Below are 19,944 nucleotides of genomic sequence, written 5' to 3'. Positions count from 1 at the left end.
CCATCGGGGAAGCCCCAACAATATTTTTGATTGATTTAGTTTATTTTACTTCGTTTTTCTGCCACTGTTTGGTTAATCGCGAAGATGAGGATGAGTGATAGGATGAAATTGATGAAGTGACATTTACAAAGAACACCCATGTCCGGTCCAGGATTCGAACCTGGGACCCCTGGTGTCGTTGCGCGCTGTCGTAACCACTCCGCCACGAATGTCTGCAGGGAAGATACCATGTAAGAACGTTTTTACCTTGGTGTAAAGGCAAATTTCCACGTAAAATATTGAAAATGTAATGCTCTTGCATCATTTTAGCAGATTGTTGAGAGAAATTGTGAGGTTATTGGAGGGACAGCGTGTGGTTAAAACAGTCCACAGATAAAAGTTACAGTCACTCGTATTATTTAAACAGGCAGTCCCCAATTGGTGTTCTGTGGACGCATATATACTAGATAGAAAAAATAAGTGTATTCTGCCTTTTATACAAAACCGTTTTAAATGTTTTCATAGCTTCTATCATCCCACAATCGTGATCAACTTAGAGGTCCAAATACTCAACTTCAAACTTGGAAAAAAAAAAATCTTTCAAAACGAGATCGAAGACCAAAATCAAAACGTAATAATATATCTACACATCGTTAAGTTTCTTCGTCAACGACTTTTCCCCTCTCACTAGACTTGGAGAAATATGATGACAAGGAACACAAAAAGAAGGGAAAACTTCCAGCAGAGAGAAATTCCAGCGACTTCAGGATCTCCAGAAATATTGATTTCCTCGCAGCTGGACGTGTTTCCTCTTTTATTGAGATTATTGATTAATCTGTATCCAATTAAGGGTTGAGCCTAAGATTACAAATAGCCGAAGTCGATTTTCTGTCCAACATCCTGTAAACCTTTTTTGTGCAATATTTGTCTATGAACAAAGAAGCGGGGGAGGTTGTTTTCTTGCCTATTATGCTTTCCCATCAAATTTTTCTCACCCTGGTCTCTCTAGCAAGCTAGATGATTCGCGACCAAAATGAATTACCGAACTACTACCGATATCACTTTAGAGTGGATTATAGGCTGACATCCTATGAAGAGACCAAATTAATAACGTGCATTTCATGTAAAACTTGGGATTAATTTGTTATTATGCTTCTGTCTAATGCTGCATATTTAGTTTCCTTAAAATTGATATAGATTTTTTTAATATTTTGCCTGTAGAAACAGTGTCACAAAGATAAATTGCTAATGAGTACCTGTGCTTAAATATTTCTTCACAATGTTTTTATTGTCACAAATTTGCATGGTGTCTAAAAAATGTATGAATTTGTGAATGAACTGGGCTTAATTTGATTTTCAAAATGTTGCCATGTGATTTTTTGTTTACACCAAGTGGATAGTAAACACTTCTATTTTTGTTATTTGACGGGGCAGGGTAATCGCGACGATGAGGATGAATAGGTGACCTGAATGAAATATCCATGCCTTTCTCGAGATTCGAAGGTAGGACGAATATAAATCATTTTTATATTATGTGATAAATAAGACAGATACTGTTTTCTTTTGCCAAAAATTGTGATTTTTAGCAATTTTGCCCCATAATTTCGTACCAGCCGAATACCATTAAAGAATCACAATATGTGAAAGCTTATTTTTTATTCGTCTTGTTACGAGTATAAGCCACACATCATACGTTCGCAACATATTAACCAAAAATATCCCCATTGCTTCTGGAAGCTCCAACACACAAAATGTCACCTGCCTTTAATACAGGAAACGTCAGTAAAGACTAAGGGAAATTCTAGACAATTTAACGCTAAATCATTAGAGAGCTTCTTGTAAATGTCCTTTGCGTTTGACTCCATTTGAGGACGGAGACGTAAAGCTTTCTACCTTGTATTACCTCAAAGATCAGGACGTTTTCCAGTGTAGTGAACTTAGTGCACATAAGATCGATTTTTTTAATGCTCAATAAGCCAGAAAATAACAGGTCATATTTATCTTGTCCTTACGTTGTGCATCCAAGAGTGCCTCCCTAATAACCGTCTTTCTTGCCTTCTTTAAACTGGATCTCTGTGTGTGTTTTACCACAAGAACACTGCTGTGTTTGTAGACATCGTGAGGGACTGATCCACAGACACTCAAACCTGGCGTTCTTGCAAGAGTCGCATAGGCGCTTCAGTTTTTGTGGCAAGCCTTATCGCTCAGGTGAATTTTCCCTTTTTTATCGGTGCGTTCTGGTGCTTGGAATCAAGGTTGCTTCTGTCTCCACCGAAGCTTCAAACGAGAACTTGTCTTATTAATAAGAAACAAAAATTCCGTCTAGACTCAGGTGTTTCTCCCCTTTGTTTCTTTCTGTTTTTCTCTTATTCCTCGCTCTGTCTCCCTCGTTTCCACAATTGTCAGATTTTTTGTCCCGATACAAAGTGGAAGCGCATTTATCACAAGATGATGGGAGAAGTTGGATGAACTGGTTTTCTTCATTCTACACCATCTGTTTCAGTTTGGTCATTGTCTTCTCTATCGTGCAATCAAGACTTGCTATCAAGTGGAAAATTCAGCATTACCTGAAATCCAACGTTATTAATATAGCGTGTGTATAGTTTCAATAGATTATGTAACTCTATATAGTTCATGAAAAAGTTCCCTTAGGAGCGATATCGAAGGTAAGATCCAGGTGTGAGTCAACTAAATGCAAGAAATTGGAAAGAACTTGTGTACCCCCTGGTCACATAAAGTGGCCCACTTTATGGGGTTGAACAGATGAAGAATGTGCCACTTTGTCTAAACTGGAGTACACGAGAAGACATGGAATGACTTTGTTGGGGAGCCTAAGATTCATAAAGGGTTATACATAATGCCAATAGTAAAAAGAGGAAGATATACAGTACTTTAACCATTATATAGATCAGCAAAGGAGTGGGAACTAGCCGATAGGTCTTGTGTTCAGGAAGTCTCGGTGCTTGAACCAAAATCAATATTTAGGAATAACATTTTTGAGTTTTAGTTTGTGTGATGCAATGCGGCTATACAGAGGCTTCAGCAAGAACAATGAAGCCAAAGAAAATCAAGTTCTCAGACTGCAGTGGAGATATATATATATATACGCAGGCAGGAAACAGCATCATATAAATTCTCATGCGTTACTTGCCGCTAACGCATGCGGTTCCAGCCGACAGAAACTTGTTATCGCTTGGTTGCAGTTTCAAGGGTTATGCGGGAAAATTTGCTGAATGTACTGATAGTATACGGATGGAACTGAGACGAGATGGGACTTGGCACAACCTCGTCTCATGTCGTTCTCCATATTCGTTTCTAGTCGATATATTCAAAAATGTTTACAAATATCCTTAATTAATTAATTATGTTCTTGCACATAAAACATCACGTATAAACAAACTTATATCCAGTACAACGGATTTGTTTGTAAATTACACCCTGGACTGCGTTTTGCAGACTAGCAAGGTTCAGGACCTGGACCTGTAACGAGGATAATCAATCCTCTGCAGGAATTCTGTTGTAACGTCCATATGTGTTTGCGATTGTCTCTTCATCCATCTCATTGCATCGATATACATCTACGTTGTGGGCATTAGCCAAAAGCGGCAGAAAATTTTCACATACGATACTAAAGTCTCAACCGATATAATACTCTCGAACAGTAAATCTCTGTCTCGTCTTAATTTTACTCGTGCCTTGTTCTTGAACTCTCCACCAATGGTCTTATCTTTTTCTCGTCTCGATTTTGAACAGTGGCCTCTGTCTCGGTATCACCTCGAAATCCGAGACCGGAACTGAGCTGAGATCGAGACGTGTCTTGTCCTCATGTCATGTTTAGTTATCAAAACTACACGAGGAGTTTCAGAAATGCTACTGAAACAACTGAAATATGCTCTCTTTGGAAATCGAGCGTGGGTTTATTGATTACAAGGAGGAACACTTGGCACTACCCACCCAAGTAGCCAAAAATTAAGTAAAAAATGACCCGTTACACAAAATAAAGAGTATACGTTTGAAACTTACAAGTAAAAGTAAAATTAGAATGAATACACACCACTTCTGATTCTTCACTCAGTAAATACAGAAATATGATACTGAGTTGCCATCATAAGGTTTGGTGTAACACGACACCTAATCGAGTGTTAAATACCTCTATGCCTGGTGTTATTTTAGGGACAATGGTGTAACAAAACACCAGATGGGGTGCTAAAGAACGCCAATTACGCATTAGCATCAAATGGAATATTCTGTTACACCAAGTCTTGTTGTAACTTGGTGTTACTTTGCACCACACTTTTTACAGTGTAGGAACTCACTACTTAATCCGGTACCTTTGGTTTGAGGTAAAATATGATATTGAATTTTGAAGCATTGATTTACTCTCGATTTTCCTCGTCTACTCCACAATCATTTTGGAGGCCAGGTTTTCTCTTTTTTGTCCCAAAAAAGGGACCGTGTTTTCGTTCTCGTGGAGACATTTACAGGTACGGAAAACGTGAATGTAAATATTAGCTCTGCGAATTGTGCTTCTTCGTCTTTCTCTCCTATCCGTTCCTTAGACCTACAAGTAATTTGTGAGTTTTGAACCACAGAATTGGAGTTTGATGCGAAGCCGAGGATTCGACAATGAAGTTAAATCCCAAAAAAAGGGACTGGAGCCTCCACCGGAGATTGGCTCCTTCTGGAGGAGGCTGGGGAAACTTTTCCCCGAGTCGTAGAGGTGGATAGTCAAATTTTAGCTTGTGTTGACTAGACGTGGTTGGGCGAGAAAATGGAACGAATTCAATCCGAACTTCACAGATCGAACGTCAACCTACTTCAGGAAAATGTGGCCCGCTGGAACTTCTTGCCAGCTTCCGAAAGGATCCCTGGGAAGGTAGGAACGCGCCATACGTTCAATTTACCGATACATTTTTTCCCCCTTCCTTTCCTGGGAGTCACGAGGAAAGTAAAAATGGGGAAATAGCATCCACCTATCGTAGGGAGAGCCCTAGAATAAAAATTTCAGGGTAGCCACTGTTCGTGGATATCTGGAAAAACTACGAAAATTTTATGGAAAAGTAATACAATGGACTCTCCTTAATTCGAAGTTGGATAATTCAAATTGCTGGGTAATTCAAACGTGAGTTTATTCCCCTTGAAACCATCTGTAATGACGATGTTTTTGTTAATTCGAATCTTGGATAATTCTTTTTTCTTGTCTCCTTGGCGTTCGAATTAAAAAGAGGCCACTATATTTCAATTAGTTTTATGAAACCAGTGCAGACCTCTTTGTCGGAGTCACGCGCTACGAAACCAGAGGACACAGGTTCGACTCCTCTTCTAGCATGGATTATCATTGTATTGTATTTGTTCTATCAACCATTTCATCAGTTCTTCATCGTCGCGACTAACCCAAGTGGTGTAAATGCGACGCAAAATAAAAAAACATTCAAATAGAAATGAAATTGTAATAGAGATGTGGGTGTAAAAGATTTATAAAACACTTAAACAAAAGTTTTATGCATGTGGTTAAATTCTTTTTTGTACTATTTCACTTGGGAGAAATTTTCAACGTTCGTTCATTTCAGTTCTACATTATGCATCACGCTTACCGGGAATGGATTGCATTCGATAAACAACGACATGCAACCCGCATAGCTGAATAATACGATTATGCAACGGCAAGTGAAATTGATTTTATACGTGAGCGGAAAATATTTGCTACACTGAAAGCTGCTTGTTTTAAAGTATTTAATCTCGGAAATGAAATAGTTTATTCTTATAGTATTTATTCGTTTCACGGTGGTTTGCTAAACATTGTGCGGCCTGTTAACTAATCATAAATATGCTACATCTTGCACATGTTCACACATATAGTACATCAAATTATACGAATCATGTGTATATACATACATGTGTGTGTGTATATATATATATATATATACACACATTGTGTCAGCCGCCACTGACTTCATTGTTTGTAAACGTCGTACTAGTTGGTAATATGCTAATAATGTGTGCGAATGTGTGGGTACAAACCGTCATTGATTGCATTTTGTAAACACCGAGTGCTTTACTCCTTGCGTGGTCCGAGGTTTGCTCTTTGTTTACAAAACAGAAGGTTTCCTGTTGTAATCAAACAGGATGGATATAATCAGTACACAGTCTAATCGTACTGTGGGAGTCGCTTTTCTTACTGTAATATTATCATTTTACCAACTAGGACGACGTTTACAAACAATGTAGTCAGTGGCGGCTTGTAATCACACATTCGCGATTATCTCTAAAACGGCTCGTTTGCAGACCCATGTTTACTGAGACTTTCTTGCTTATATTATCGTGTACTTTCGCCTGTGTCAGTTTGCGCTATTACTTATGACACACCCTGTATATATATCAAATATACATGTATATTATATAATAAATACAATATTAAATTTACGGTATAAAAATAAAATTATAAAATTGTCGTTCGTTGCGATAAGCAAAAGTTTCTGCCGACCTCCGTAGTGTAGTGGATATAGCACAGCGTGATACTAAAAAAAGCGACGCTATAGAACAAAAATCGAAAAGGAAGAATTTCTAACAAAGTTAGGTCAGTATTTCGGAAAAAAAATGCCACATTTTTGCTTTAAAACTCACTTTATGCTTTGAAATCAATTGGTATATTTCGTTTGGTTTATTTTACTACGCTTTTATGTCACTTTTGGATAATCGCGAAGATGGGTGTGATGACATTGATGAAGGGACACTCACAAAGAACATCCATGCCCAGGCTGGGACTCGAACCCGGCACTCCTGGCGTCGTAAAATGATGTGCTAACCAATCCGCTTGAAATGAATTGGAAACTACAGGATGTTCTCATAGTTCACTATAGGAAGGAAACCTTCGTCTGAACTCCCTAACGTACAATGAGTGGGTGAATTTAGTTATGGGGGGGAAATACTCATTGCATAACTTCTGTAACTACTTGTAACACTCTATTTGATTGCTGATATACGTTGCTGTATTCACATTTATTGTATCAGCGAAATAAATCAAGTCCAAGGATCTTCCTTGTTCTTAACACGTGGATTTATTATGCTCTTTATGCATTTATCACCTTGTTCCCTCAATTTTGGTGGTCTCAGTTATCGCACTACACTCAAACACCTTCTTGTTCAAGCTCCGTATTTCGTCTTCTGACGTCAGGCTATGTAAATATAGTGTACTTATACTAAAAGCTTTAAATGTAACAAGTCTAACCTAACCACGAAAGCATTCCGCGCTTACGTCAGAGGATGAAACACGACGCTTGACGAAGAAGGTGTTTGAGTTTAGTGCGATGAGTCATGCCCCTGAATTTCGTGCATCTTTGTCGTAGGATGGTAGTAGCAGCAGATCATGAAGCCAATAATGTCGGTTTCTCTTCCGGAAAGGGAAGTGTGTCATATTGTGGGAGTGATGACCGTGAAATTAATAGCAATTGTGAATTGTCCTCGCGTGGAGATAACGAAAGAAAATTGCTTTTTTCCAGGTCACATAACAATGGTTGTGGTATTATTAGCTACCGGGGGTAGCAAGAAATAGGCTGTTTTTGATCACCATTCAGTAGAATGTGTAAACGGACTTTGATATGTATAGGAAGCTGACAAGACATAATGAGCACGATTATAGGCGCCAGATGCTATGCGGCTTGTGTGCAATCATTTGAAGTGGAAGCGTTTGGATTCAAACACTTACATAAACCATGAAGGTAATTTCTTTCAGATGTTTCAATACGATTTTTTATGAGTTTGAAAGAAGCCTACGATCACAGGCGGATCTAGAATTATTTTCTGGGAAGGGCACAATAAATGCTGTAAGCATATAAGATGTAACGCTGAAAATATAATATGCAGATTTTTTCGACGTATTAAAAACAGCCTAAAAATTATATATAATAAAATCTGCCCATTATATTTTCAGTGTTACATTTTACCATACAATATACTCAGCATTTTTCTGTGCCCCTCCAAGAAAATAATTGTAGATCCGCCTATGCTCGTAGACTTCATATGTGTGTGTGTATATACACATTAAGACAATTGCAAGAGTTCGTTTTAGATCCAATTTGCGATAAACTTTTCAGATAAACCTTTAAAGGGAAATCCCAACCACTGTACAGTCAAGGACAATTGTAAAAATTCCATTTAAAATAAATGAGTTCACTACAACCCTGAAGTGTCCGTGACTGTACAATCTACTTCCACCAGGGATAGAATCCAGGACCGTTTGATTGTAAGGTATTAGCATTAGTAGACTTTCGTGAAATATAAGTAATTCTAAGTTATTTGTATTGACAATGATTGTAGAAAGAGATACCCTTTACACTGGGAAATATTTGTCCCGGATTCGAATTCCAGTGAAGACTTATTTAAGCGTCGATGTAAATCTAGTCTTGATGAATGTATTTGTGCTAAACTTTGAATTATTATTTTACTGTATGGAAAAGACTTGCTCGAACATTTTTGTTCGTTGTAATATAATGCTATCAATACTTTTTATAATACTTACTGATCCATTTTGGAAAGGCATCTTCGCAAATTACCCAAAAGTGGCACAAAAAGAGAAGTAAAATAAAGCAAATCAATCAATCAAACCTTTCGGAAAGGGGTACGTGCCCCCGTGCCCCTCCCACTAAATTCGCCAATGTCTACGAGGGTAGTGTGTTGTCGACTTTCAAGTACAAATACATATAGTTCTGCTGTCGCTTGAGCAATGAAAAACTTCAATGTTTCAACTGAGAGTTGACTCATTTTCATATCGGTTTTTGACAACAAAGCAAAATCAAAAACCACTTTAGTTAATTTTATGGAACACAACATGGGGAGTTTGCGTTATAGAGTTAACCCCGACGTGCCTGAAGCGAAAATTGTTGCGCACGACGTCAACCTAGGTTCATTCCCTTACATGGTCGATCAGTGCTTGTGTGTGTTTAAGGGTTTACGCTCATGTCTGGGATGTCAAAAGTCCATATTTACTTTGGAAAATTAGTACAAGATAATTTTATCAGGAGAATGAGGAGGCCACACATGATTCTGCAAGAAATTCTTGACAAGGTGTACAGGGTATCCGAGAATTGTGTGTATAGTTTTGATGTCCAATGAGGACAAAAATTATCATTCTAATAATATGAAATTAGTTTCTATTTATTAAGCAACTTTAAAATGTTGTTTGCGATCTGTGGATGGTGATTTCGAAATCTCGGGGCAAACGTTATGGGTTAGCTATTTTGTGATTTCATGTTATTCATGATTACCTAATTTCATCAGTCACGATTGATTGATTGATTTGGTTTATTTTACTTCGATTTTCTGCCACTTTTGGCTAATCACGAAGATAAGGGGATGATGACTGATGATATGATGAAATTAAGGAAGAGGCATTCACAAAAAGCGTTGCCCAGGACGGAATTCGTCGAGACCCCTGGCATTGTAGCGCGCTGTACTAACCACTTCGCTAAGGAGGTCGGCATCAGTCACGATCAATCCACACAACAAGGCACAGTCTGTGAATGGGTTTATTTTTATGACTTTTCATTAAAGAAAAAGTTTCCCCACTCGTCTTTCGTATGTTGTTGAGCTGAAGGTGACGATTGTGGCCGTATTTACGAAGCTCCGCAGGGACATGTTTGTGTAAGCATGACTGAAGATGGATTACCCTATCGATATTTAGCAATTAATAATTCTCATATCTAATATCTGTAAGTTTCTAGTCCCGATTACCCTTTCTGTACATAAAATGGACTTAAAAACAAAATCAAATCTGTAATTTTCAGTTTGTAATTACAATAAGAAAGATTTGAACTCTTTCTAAAATCGTGTAACTCATAATTTTATATTCACTATTTTGTTTTCAGTATCAAATTTGTACACATATTTCTAGGAAAACCCCGAAATTTAATAACTTTCTATGGCACTATAAAGTAAAATAATTCCTCTGCTATGTGAGCTTAGTGAGAGTTATAACCCCAATTGTCATTATTTTTCTCTGATTTCCTGAAAAATAAATGCTGACATTGAGAACCTAAATAGCGCTCTTTCTTTTGGTGCACGCGGTGCCGGCATTGATCCTCCGATGGGAGCTTTATGTAGCTTTTGAAACCAAGGAGTAAAAGGTTGTGGCCTAGAAAGTCATGAAACAGCGGCAATACACATGCCGCACTTGCTTGACAGGCCTTGACCGCAGTAGTTGAGGAACGCGATAAGGACGGTCGCTATTTAATATTCGCAATTAATTTCTATGTACTTATAACTAATTTGCACGGGTTTTAATTAATTTGCGCGTACTTAGAATTCATTTACATGTACTTAGAATACTTTACATTTATGTATTTGCATGTTTATAACTTTTTATGAATATATAATTATTTATTTTATGAAAAATATGTATATAGAAGGTAATTAGAGGTACTAAACGCTATGCATATGGTTTTATATTCATTACTGCAAAGTATGTAATGTATGAAATGTTAATAATCAATGTTTATAATATTGAACATAAGAGTTTATGGTTTATGAACCGCTATGAACGGTGGTAATGGTACGAAAGAAGACGGTCCCGGTACTCGAACCCGCGATATGTAATATTATTAATTAGTACTATGTAATAATTGCATTATATTATGAAACACGGTGGTGCAACACGCTAGACAGAATACGGTCTCCGAATTTTGACTCCGCTCTGATGCCAGACAGAGAGAATGAATTAATATTCAGCGCAGGTAGACGAGAAAGGAATTTGGGGAGTGTGCGTTCAAGGTCAAATGACGTCAGAACGTCAGAACAAAGAAGGAATCTGATTGACCAATCAGAGAACGCGTCGGTAGATTTTCAGAACCGGTTTATCCAAGGTTAACCAGTACGCAAGAACAGGGAAAAGATATGCAATAGTGTAGGGCAGGGGAGGGATTCAACCAGACAACAAAGGATGTCTCGAATGCGCAGCAAGGGTCAAATCTCTGAAGCTATGCGTCGCTTGTAGAACTGGTTTCCGCCGCCAATTAATATTCCGCTCAGGGTTGCCCCAAGGCACAGGACGCTTTAGCGCAGGTTTTTTTTATCTGTACTATGAAGAAGGGAGAGCTATCAGGGACTGGGCCTACAGTTTTCACCATTTGCTTTTATCACGGGGTAACGAACCTAGGGCCCTTTGATTATTGATTTAGGTAGTAAATGTATGTTACTGTGTGCTATTTAACTTAATTTTGAGTTTATTTTTTACCAAACTTTGACTTTATGTCAAACATTTTCACAGCTTATCCTTATTTTTACAAAATAACACTATTTATACTATTCAGGCAACATTTTTTATTAAATTTTGGACTCACAAAGACAATTTTTCAACTTTTAACTTATTATTTTACAATTTTATGTTAATTTTTTACCAAAATAACACTATTTATACAACATTTTTTATTAAATTTTCGACTCACAAAGATATTTTTACAACTTTTTAATTTATTATTTTACAATTTTATACCTATTTTTAACCTAAATAACACTATTTGTACTATTCAGGCAACATTTTTTATTAAATTTTGGACTCGCAAAGACATTTTTTCAACTTTTAATTTATTATTTTACAACTTTATGTTAATTTTTTACCAAAATAACACTATTTATACTATTAAGGCAACATTTTTTTATTAAATTTTGGACTCACAAAGATATTTTTTCAACTTTTCACTAATTATTTTACAACTTTATGTTAATTTTTACCAAAATAACACTATTTATACTATTCAGGCAACATTTTTTCAACTTTTAACTTATTATTTTACAACTTTATGTTAATTTTTACCAAAATAACACTATTTATACTATTCAGGCAACATTTTTTCATTAAATTTTGGATTCACAAAGACATTTTTTTCAACTTTTAACTTATTATTTTACAATTTTATACCTATTTTTACCAAAATAACACTATTTATACTGTTCAGGAAAGACTTTTAGTTATATTTTCGACACACAAAGTGTGTTTTTTCAACTTCTATCTGTTTATTTCACAAGTTTAGGCTTATTTTTACCAAAATAACACTATTTATACTATTCAGGAAAGACTTTTAGTTATATTTTCGACACACAAAGTGTGTTTTTTCAACTTCTATCTGTTTATTTCACAAGTTTAGGCTTATTATTACCAAAATAATACAATTCAATCTGTTCAGGAAAGATTTTTAGTTCTCAACTGCTATCTGTTTATTTCACAAGTCTAGGCTTATTATTACCAAAATAACACAATTCAATCTGTTCAGGAAAGACTTGTAGTTACATTTTCGACACACTAAGTGTGTGTTCTCAACTTATATTTGTTTATTTCACAAGTTTAGCCTAATATTACTCAAATAACACAATTTAATCCAGTCAGGAAGGATTTGTTATTATATTTTGGATGCACATGAGATGTTTTCAACTTTTTTACTGATTTTTTGCAGGATATGTATTAATTTTTATTTATTTTGTTTTGTATTATATATACATTTACAAATTTTTAACTTAGAGTTTAGTATTTATTTAAATTTTTTCGAAAACACTAAAGAAAAAGTACTTTTAGCTAAAATGTAAGCCACAGAATATATATTATTATTATTATTATTATTATTATTAGGGTTTACTGATTTTTACTATGCTATTTTTGGTTCTGTACTTCTATATGTATTTATTTAGGTCAGGTTACGCCTGCTACGTAGGAAAGTTTGTTTATTTTAGAGTTTGCTGAGTATTTTGTTACTCTTATACTAAGTTTTCTAAATATATCAGGTAGAGCTCCATCCATATACTTTTGTTTTTGCTGTTTGGAGATGATGCGATCAGCATCACTCTCCATCTGCTTTTTATTTTATGTACCCAATATTATTTTGAGGCTTAGTGAATTCTAGAGCCTATTTATGCAGGAGAGAGGGCTTGAAAATTTTGATCTCAGATAACCCACAACTATTTGTCCGAGTATTTTAAAGGATATTTTATATTTATTATGTGCCACTAGAATATCAAAGCTTGCTTAATTTTTATGTCTGTAACGCTGTTATTGTATTTCTAGCTAAGGTTTACTGGATAAAGTACACGAAATGTTTAACATTTCGACTATTTGCCTTTATACGAGGCCAAATTTTTAGTGTAACGAAAATTATTGTGTGTCTATAAAGACTGAAATCCCTTTACCGATGGGTCCATAACTGGACGCTTACCAACATTGTTCCTTTTTTAAAAAAATATAACCATTTATCAATATATTGACAATTCACAGGACAAGACGAAGTTCACAGACGACTGACTACATACATGAACCATAGGTCCATTTGCTAAACTTTTTTTCTATGCTAGAAGAATAATTTAGCCTTATAGCCTTTTTCAAGGTATTTTTGAAGTATTGCTGGTTTTTGGGTGCATCAACACTTGGGTTATTTCCATTTGGTTTATTATACGAGGCTACAATCACTATCTGAACACTGAAATCCTCTGATTGAAACTAAAAGCTTAGGCTGTAACTAGAGACTTAGTATGTATATCGACAATTTATAGGACAACACGAACCTTACAAAGGATTGTAGGTGATGTAGGCCCACACGCCAGAGCTTTGTTAACCTGCAAGAAGCATTTACAGCTAATGCTACGAGGAAATGATGTTGATTTTTTACTGTTTCACAAAAATGCTATCTGTTATACACCCAATATTTGCTTTTTCAAGTAACTACATGTACCAGAAGTACTTACAGGCCAACTCTAACTAGACTTCGATTTATGTAAATGTAGCAAGAACTATATTTCTGAGGAAGTACGTAAAAGCAGATTACCCGATTAAAGTATCTGAAAAACAGATTTTTCTATGCAAGTATATTTTTATTGACTGGATTATTTAACAGATCAAACAGGAAGACTGCAAAATTCATTAAATGTAGTTCTATAGTATAGGTGGTTTCAGAGATATAAAAAGAACAAATATAAGATTTCGCTTTTTTGCTTCTGAGGCTAATCGCGACGCTAAGGGTAAATGGCGAGGAAATATAACGGAGGAGAAACATTCCCAAAAGTTATGGGCTGCATGTAAGTTAATACCACAGAGATATTACAGTAGGTGTAGGTTCTACCACCAGAACTTTTCTATCATAATTATACTGGTTATGCTGTACTGTTAGCCAAAGATGCTGATATTTGAGAAACTTAAAAGCTTATTTGCAAAATTTTAGATAAATAATAATCTGTTAGACTGTAAACATATTTTATATTTAGGCTGCACAAGATCCGATGACAAAATTTAAAAATTGTTATCGCCCAGACAGGGACTCGAACCCTGGACAGATAGGTTAAAAGCCTAACGTTATACCAACTAAGCTATCTGGGCACAAGGTATTCTTTTTTTGAAAAGTTAGTTATGTTAAGAAATATATTGAAACACTTGAGAACACTCTTGGTCTGGTTCGACAGAGAAGGAGACAACATTTCCAAATTTTTACAGACTGGGTGTATTTTTCCACTATAGAGGCCTTCACTATATGTAATTCGAAACGCTAAAGTTCAGCTAGCTTCCAAAATTGAGGTAAAGATTGTGTTTGGCGAGATTAACAAGTTACAATTATATCCAGTTACGGACAAATAAAGCTAAAACTCTCAGATTTACTGTACTAGCCAAGTTTTAGTAACATTTTCTTCACTTTAGTACAAATACCAAAGAAATAGGTACATTTTATTTATAATTTGACAAAATGTATTAGTATTTAATTCACAAAGTTAGGTAAAAAAAACAGTATTTTTTAAAAATATTGTTACTGCCTTCAAATTTTATGTTATTTAGCCACTAAGAACTGGTTTACACTGTTTGGCATCCTTTAAATAGGAAAAGAAGTAATTATTTGTTTAGTATTTTTACTACTTTATATTTATTTAAAAAAACAATTCTACAGTTTAACTTAATTTTAACAAATTGTTACTTATTTATATATCAAAGTTATGTTATTTAGAGTGTATGAAGGCGTATAAAGTTAATATTTGTACTTATCAGTTCAACTAACAATTATATTTTACACACAAAAGATAATGTTTACAGTTAAATTACTTGAATCAGAGAATAATATTTTACAGTAATTGATTCATTCAGCACTAGTCAGTACTTTTATGCATCAGAAAGTTTTCTTAATTTTCTATTACGCATGCTATTTTGTGCTATTCTTAAAATGTATTTCTAAGGCAAACTGGTTTAATTTTCTGCTTATAATGCAAAGTTGACACAGTTTTCGCACAATGCATTGTACATTTGTTATATTCTCTATTTACAATCCAAATATTATGCTTATTTAATGTATAACTAACTAACCCTCTAGCCTTCTTAAACCCGAATGTTCATGGCTGCAGCAACATATGCCTTTCATCTGTCCCTGTTCTGAACAAGATCTATATACTCCTTTCCTTCCCTACCAATTTCCTTTAGGTCCATCTCTACATTTTGGTCTTCCTATTGGTCTTTTACCATCAGGTTTCCCAACAAGAATCCTGTATACTATTTTTTTCTCTCCCATTTGTACCACATGATCTACACACCTAAGTCTTCTTGATTTAATTATTCTAATAATATCTGGACATGAATACAAAATATGTACTTCTAAATTATGTAACCTTCTCCACTCATCTGTCTCCTCATCTGTTTTTAGGCCCTAATATTTTCCTAACGATCTTATTTTCAAATACTCTCAATTTATGTTCCTTTTTCAATGTAAGAGACCAGGTTTATTTACTGTATTTAACTTTTATTTTTGTAATTAACAAAAATTAAAAGCTTATACTGTAGTTATTATATCTTTTTCTATCAGCTTATTTTGAAATTAATATTATTAGGTATAGTCTTTGATTTATAACTATATTGCTTTTTTTATCAATTTATCTAAGAGTACACGCAGACAAACACATGTGTACACACTTTTATGTAAATAGATATGCCTTTTTTCAATATTTTAGTATGAAGATTCCACTTTAGCTATTTAAGCAAGGGTAGGAAAGGTAGGATTTCTGAGAATTTGTTGCAGGATTTTGTTGTCCAAGTATAGATGAGAACTGAGCTGGGAGACTGCTTTGAACTTTTTCATGAGAGTTTGCATGTGAACTGTATGCAAATTGAGCACTATTGACTGTGCATGCTTCTAAGTTTTGCTGTTATTTCACATCAACTCTGTGAGACTGTAGACAGTTTTCCCATTTCAAGTAGTTTTTATTGGTTGTATTTGACTATATTTTGTCCAAGTTCGTAGTATTTAGAATAATTGTTATTGACTTGTAGATGTAGGGAGTAATAATCCTTTGCAAGATGCCCTATACTTTAGTCTGAACATTATTCTTAGTGTTCACTTTTGAAGCCTTAGTATTCTGGTAGTATTATTAATGTAGAGGTAAATTAGGCTGAAATGTAGGCATTTTTCTGATAAATTATACTCACTTAGTTGTTTCAGCAGGTAGAAGTTGCATGATGGTTTACTGCTGATGATGTTAATTTGCTCTTCTTATGTACTACGTATGATGTAGCTTACTTGAGTAATTGGAATTTTCTACTGAAAAAAGGATTGCTTGTCTATTTTATTCCTATGTTGTTGAGTTTGCCCATAAACAAGCCATGTTTTTACTCTATCCTATGCCTTGGAAGAATCTAGATATATTGTGTTTGCAGTTTTATGTTTCTCTAAGGTTTCAGCTATGTAGTTTCTTAAACTGTGCTATGGGTGTGACTATTGATTTCTTTTTCTGGATGCCATGTTGGTTTCTGTGTATTCCTCTTGCTGCTTGAATTTGACTTAGGTTGTTTGCTTTTTTTTTAGATCTTTATTTGTTTATTTGTTCAGTATTTTTTTATTTTTTTGAATTTTAATTACTTTAATTTCACATTAACTAACATATTTTACTTTAAGAACAAAAGAATTAACTCTAGTATAAAAATTTCTACTAACAAAAATGTACTATTATAACTTTTAATTTTAGAAAATTGTATTTTTAAAACTTTAAATTTGAAAAATTGATTTTTAATTACTTTAATTTTACATTAACAAATTTTACATTAACAACAAAATAATTTGCCCTAGTATAAAAACTTCTACTAACAAAAATATAGTATTATAACTTTTAATTTTAGAAAATTGTATTTTTAAAACTTTAACTTTGAAAAATTGAATTTTAACACACTTTGACTTTAACAATGTACTTTGAATTTTTTTATGTAAAAGAATATTAAAAGAATAAAAAAATACTGAACAAATAAACAAATAAAGATCTAAGAAAAAAGCAAACAACCTAAGTCAAATTCAAGCAGCAAGAGGAATACACAGAAACCAACATGGCATCCAGAAAGAGAAATCAATAGTCACACCCATAGCACAGTTTAAGAAACTACATAGCTGAAACCTTAGAGAAACATAAAACTGCAAACACAATATATCTAGATTCTTCCAAGGCATAGGATAGAGTAAAAACATGGCTTGTTTATGGGCAAACTCAACAACATAGGAATAAAATAGACAAGCAATCCTTTTTTCAGTAGAAAATTCCAATTACTCAAGTAAGCTACATCATACGTAGTACATAAGAAGAGCAAATTAACATCATCAGCAGTAAACCATCATGCAACTTCTACCTGCTGAAACAACTAAGTGAGTATAATTTATCAGAAAAATGCCTACATTTCAGCCTAATTTACCTCTACATTAATAATACTACCAGAATACTAAGGCTTCAAAAGTGAACACTAAGAATAATGTTCAGACTAAAGTATAGGGCATCTTGCAAAGGATTATTACTCCCTACATCTACAAGTCAATAACAATTATTCTAAATACTACGAACTTGGACAAAATATAGTCAAATACAACCAATAAAAACTACTTGAAATGGGAAAACTGTCTACAGTCTCACAGAGTTGATGTGAAATAACAGCAAAACTTAGAAGCATGCACAGTCAATAGTGCTCAATTTGCATACAGTTCACATGCAAACTCTCATGAAAAAGTTCAAAGCAGTCTCCCAGCTCAGTTCTCATCTATACTTGGACAACAAAATCCTGCAACAAATTCTCAGAAATCCTACCTTTCCTACCCTTGCTTAAATAGCTAAAGTGGAATCTTCATACTAAAATATTGAAAAAAGGCATATCTATTTACATAAAAGTGTGTACACATGTGTTTGTCTGCGTGTACTCTTAGATAAATTGATAAAAAAAGCAATATAGTTATAAATCAAAGACTATACCTAATAATATTAATTTCAAAATAAGCTGATAGAAAAAGATATAATAACTACAGTATAAGCTTTTAATTTTTGTTAATTACAAAAATAAAAGTTAAATACAGTAAATAAACCTGGTCTCTTACATTGAAAAAGGAACATAAATTGAGAGTATTTGAAAATAAGATCGTTAGGAAAATATTAGGGCCTAAAAACAGATGAGGAGACAGATGAGTGGAGAAGGTTACATAATTTAGAAGTACATATTTTGTATTCATGTCCAGATATTATTAGAATAATTAAATCAAGAAGACTTAGGTGTGTAGATCATGTGGTACAAATGGGAGAGAAAAAAATAGTATACAGGATTCTTGTTGGGAAACCTGATGGTAAAAGACCAATAGGAAGACCAAAATGTAGAGATGGACCTAAAGGAAATTGGTAGGGAAGGAAAGGAGTATATAGATCTTGTTCAGAACAGGGACAGATGAAAGGCATATGTTGCTGCAGCCATGAACATTCGGGTTTAAGAAGGCTAGAGGGTTAGTTAGTTATACATTAAATAAGCATAATATTTGGATTGTAAATAGAGAATATAACAAATGTACAATGCATTGTGCGAAAACTGTGTCAACTTTGCATTATAAGCAGAAAATTAAACCAGTTTGCCTTAGAAATACATTTTAAGAATAGCACAAAATAGCATGCGTAATAGAAAATTAAGAAAACTTTCTGATGCATAAAAGTACTGACTAGTGCTGAATGAATCAATTACTGTAAAATATTATTCTCTGATTCAAGTAATTTAACTGTAAACATTATCTTTTGTGTGTAAAATATAATTGTTAGTTGAACTGATAAGTACAAATATTAACTTTATACGCCTTCATACACTCTAAATAACATAACTTTGATATATAAATAAGTAACAATTTGTTAAAATTAAGTTAAACTGTAGAATTGTTTTTTTAAATAAATATAAAGTAGTAAAAATACTAAACAAATAATTACTTCTTTTCCTATTTAAAGGATGCCAAACAGTGTAAACCAGTTCTTAGTGGCTAAATAACATAAAATTTGAAGGCAGTAACAATATTTTTAAAAAATACTGTTTTTTTACCTAACTTTGTGAATTAAATACTAATACATTTTGTCAAATTATAAATAAAATGTACCTATTTCTTTGGTATTTGTACTAAAGTGAAGAAAATGTTACTAAAACTTGGCTAGTACAGTAAATCTGAGAGTTTTAGCTTTATTTGTCCGTAACTGGATATAATTGTAACTTGTTAATCTCGCCAAACACAATCTTTACCTCAATTTTGGAAGCTAGCTGAACTTTAGCGTTTCGAATTACATATAGTGAAGGCCTCTATAGTGGAAAAATACACCCAGTCTGTAAAAATTTGGAAATGTTGTCTCCTTCTCTGTCGAACCAGACCAAGAGTGTTCTCAAGTGTTTCAATATATTTCTTAACATAACTAACTTTTCAAAAAAAGAATACCTTGTGCCCAGATAGCTTAGTTGGTATAACGTTAGGCTTTTAACCTATCTGTCCAGGGTTCGAGTCCCTGTCTGGGCGATAACAATTTTTAAATTTTGTCATCGGATCTTGTGCAGCCTAAATATAAAATATGTTTACAGTCTAACAGATTATTATTTATCTAAAATTTTGCAAATAAGCTTTTAAGTTTCTCAAATATCAGCATCTTTGGCTAACAGTACAGCATAACCAGTATAATTATGATAGAAAAGTTCTG

The 19,944-nt window shown here is 34.0% G+C and overlaps 1 protein-coding gene across 2 annotated transcripts in view; it reads left to right on the top strand.

Annotated features, from left to right (window-relative positions):
• The window catches only part of PlexA (plexin A), a 597,216-nt gene that overhangs the window by 67,255 nt on the left and 510,017 nt on the right, over positions 1–19,944 (top strand). The gene's annotated exons all lie outside the window — the stretch shown is intronic.

This window comes from Lepisma saccharinum, chromosome 2 (assembly GCF_977018435.1).
Source record: "Lepisma saccharinum chromosome 2, izLepSacc3.1, whole genome shotgun sequence".
In the NCBI taxonomy this organism is placed as follows: domain Eukaryota; kingdom Metazoa; phylum Arthropoda; class Insecta; order Zygentoma; family Lepismatidae; genus Lepisma; species Lepisma saccharinum.
Note: the sequence above shows the minus strand (reverse complement) of the source record. Positions and strands in the feature narration are given on the sequence as shown.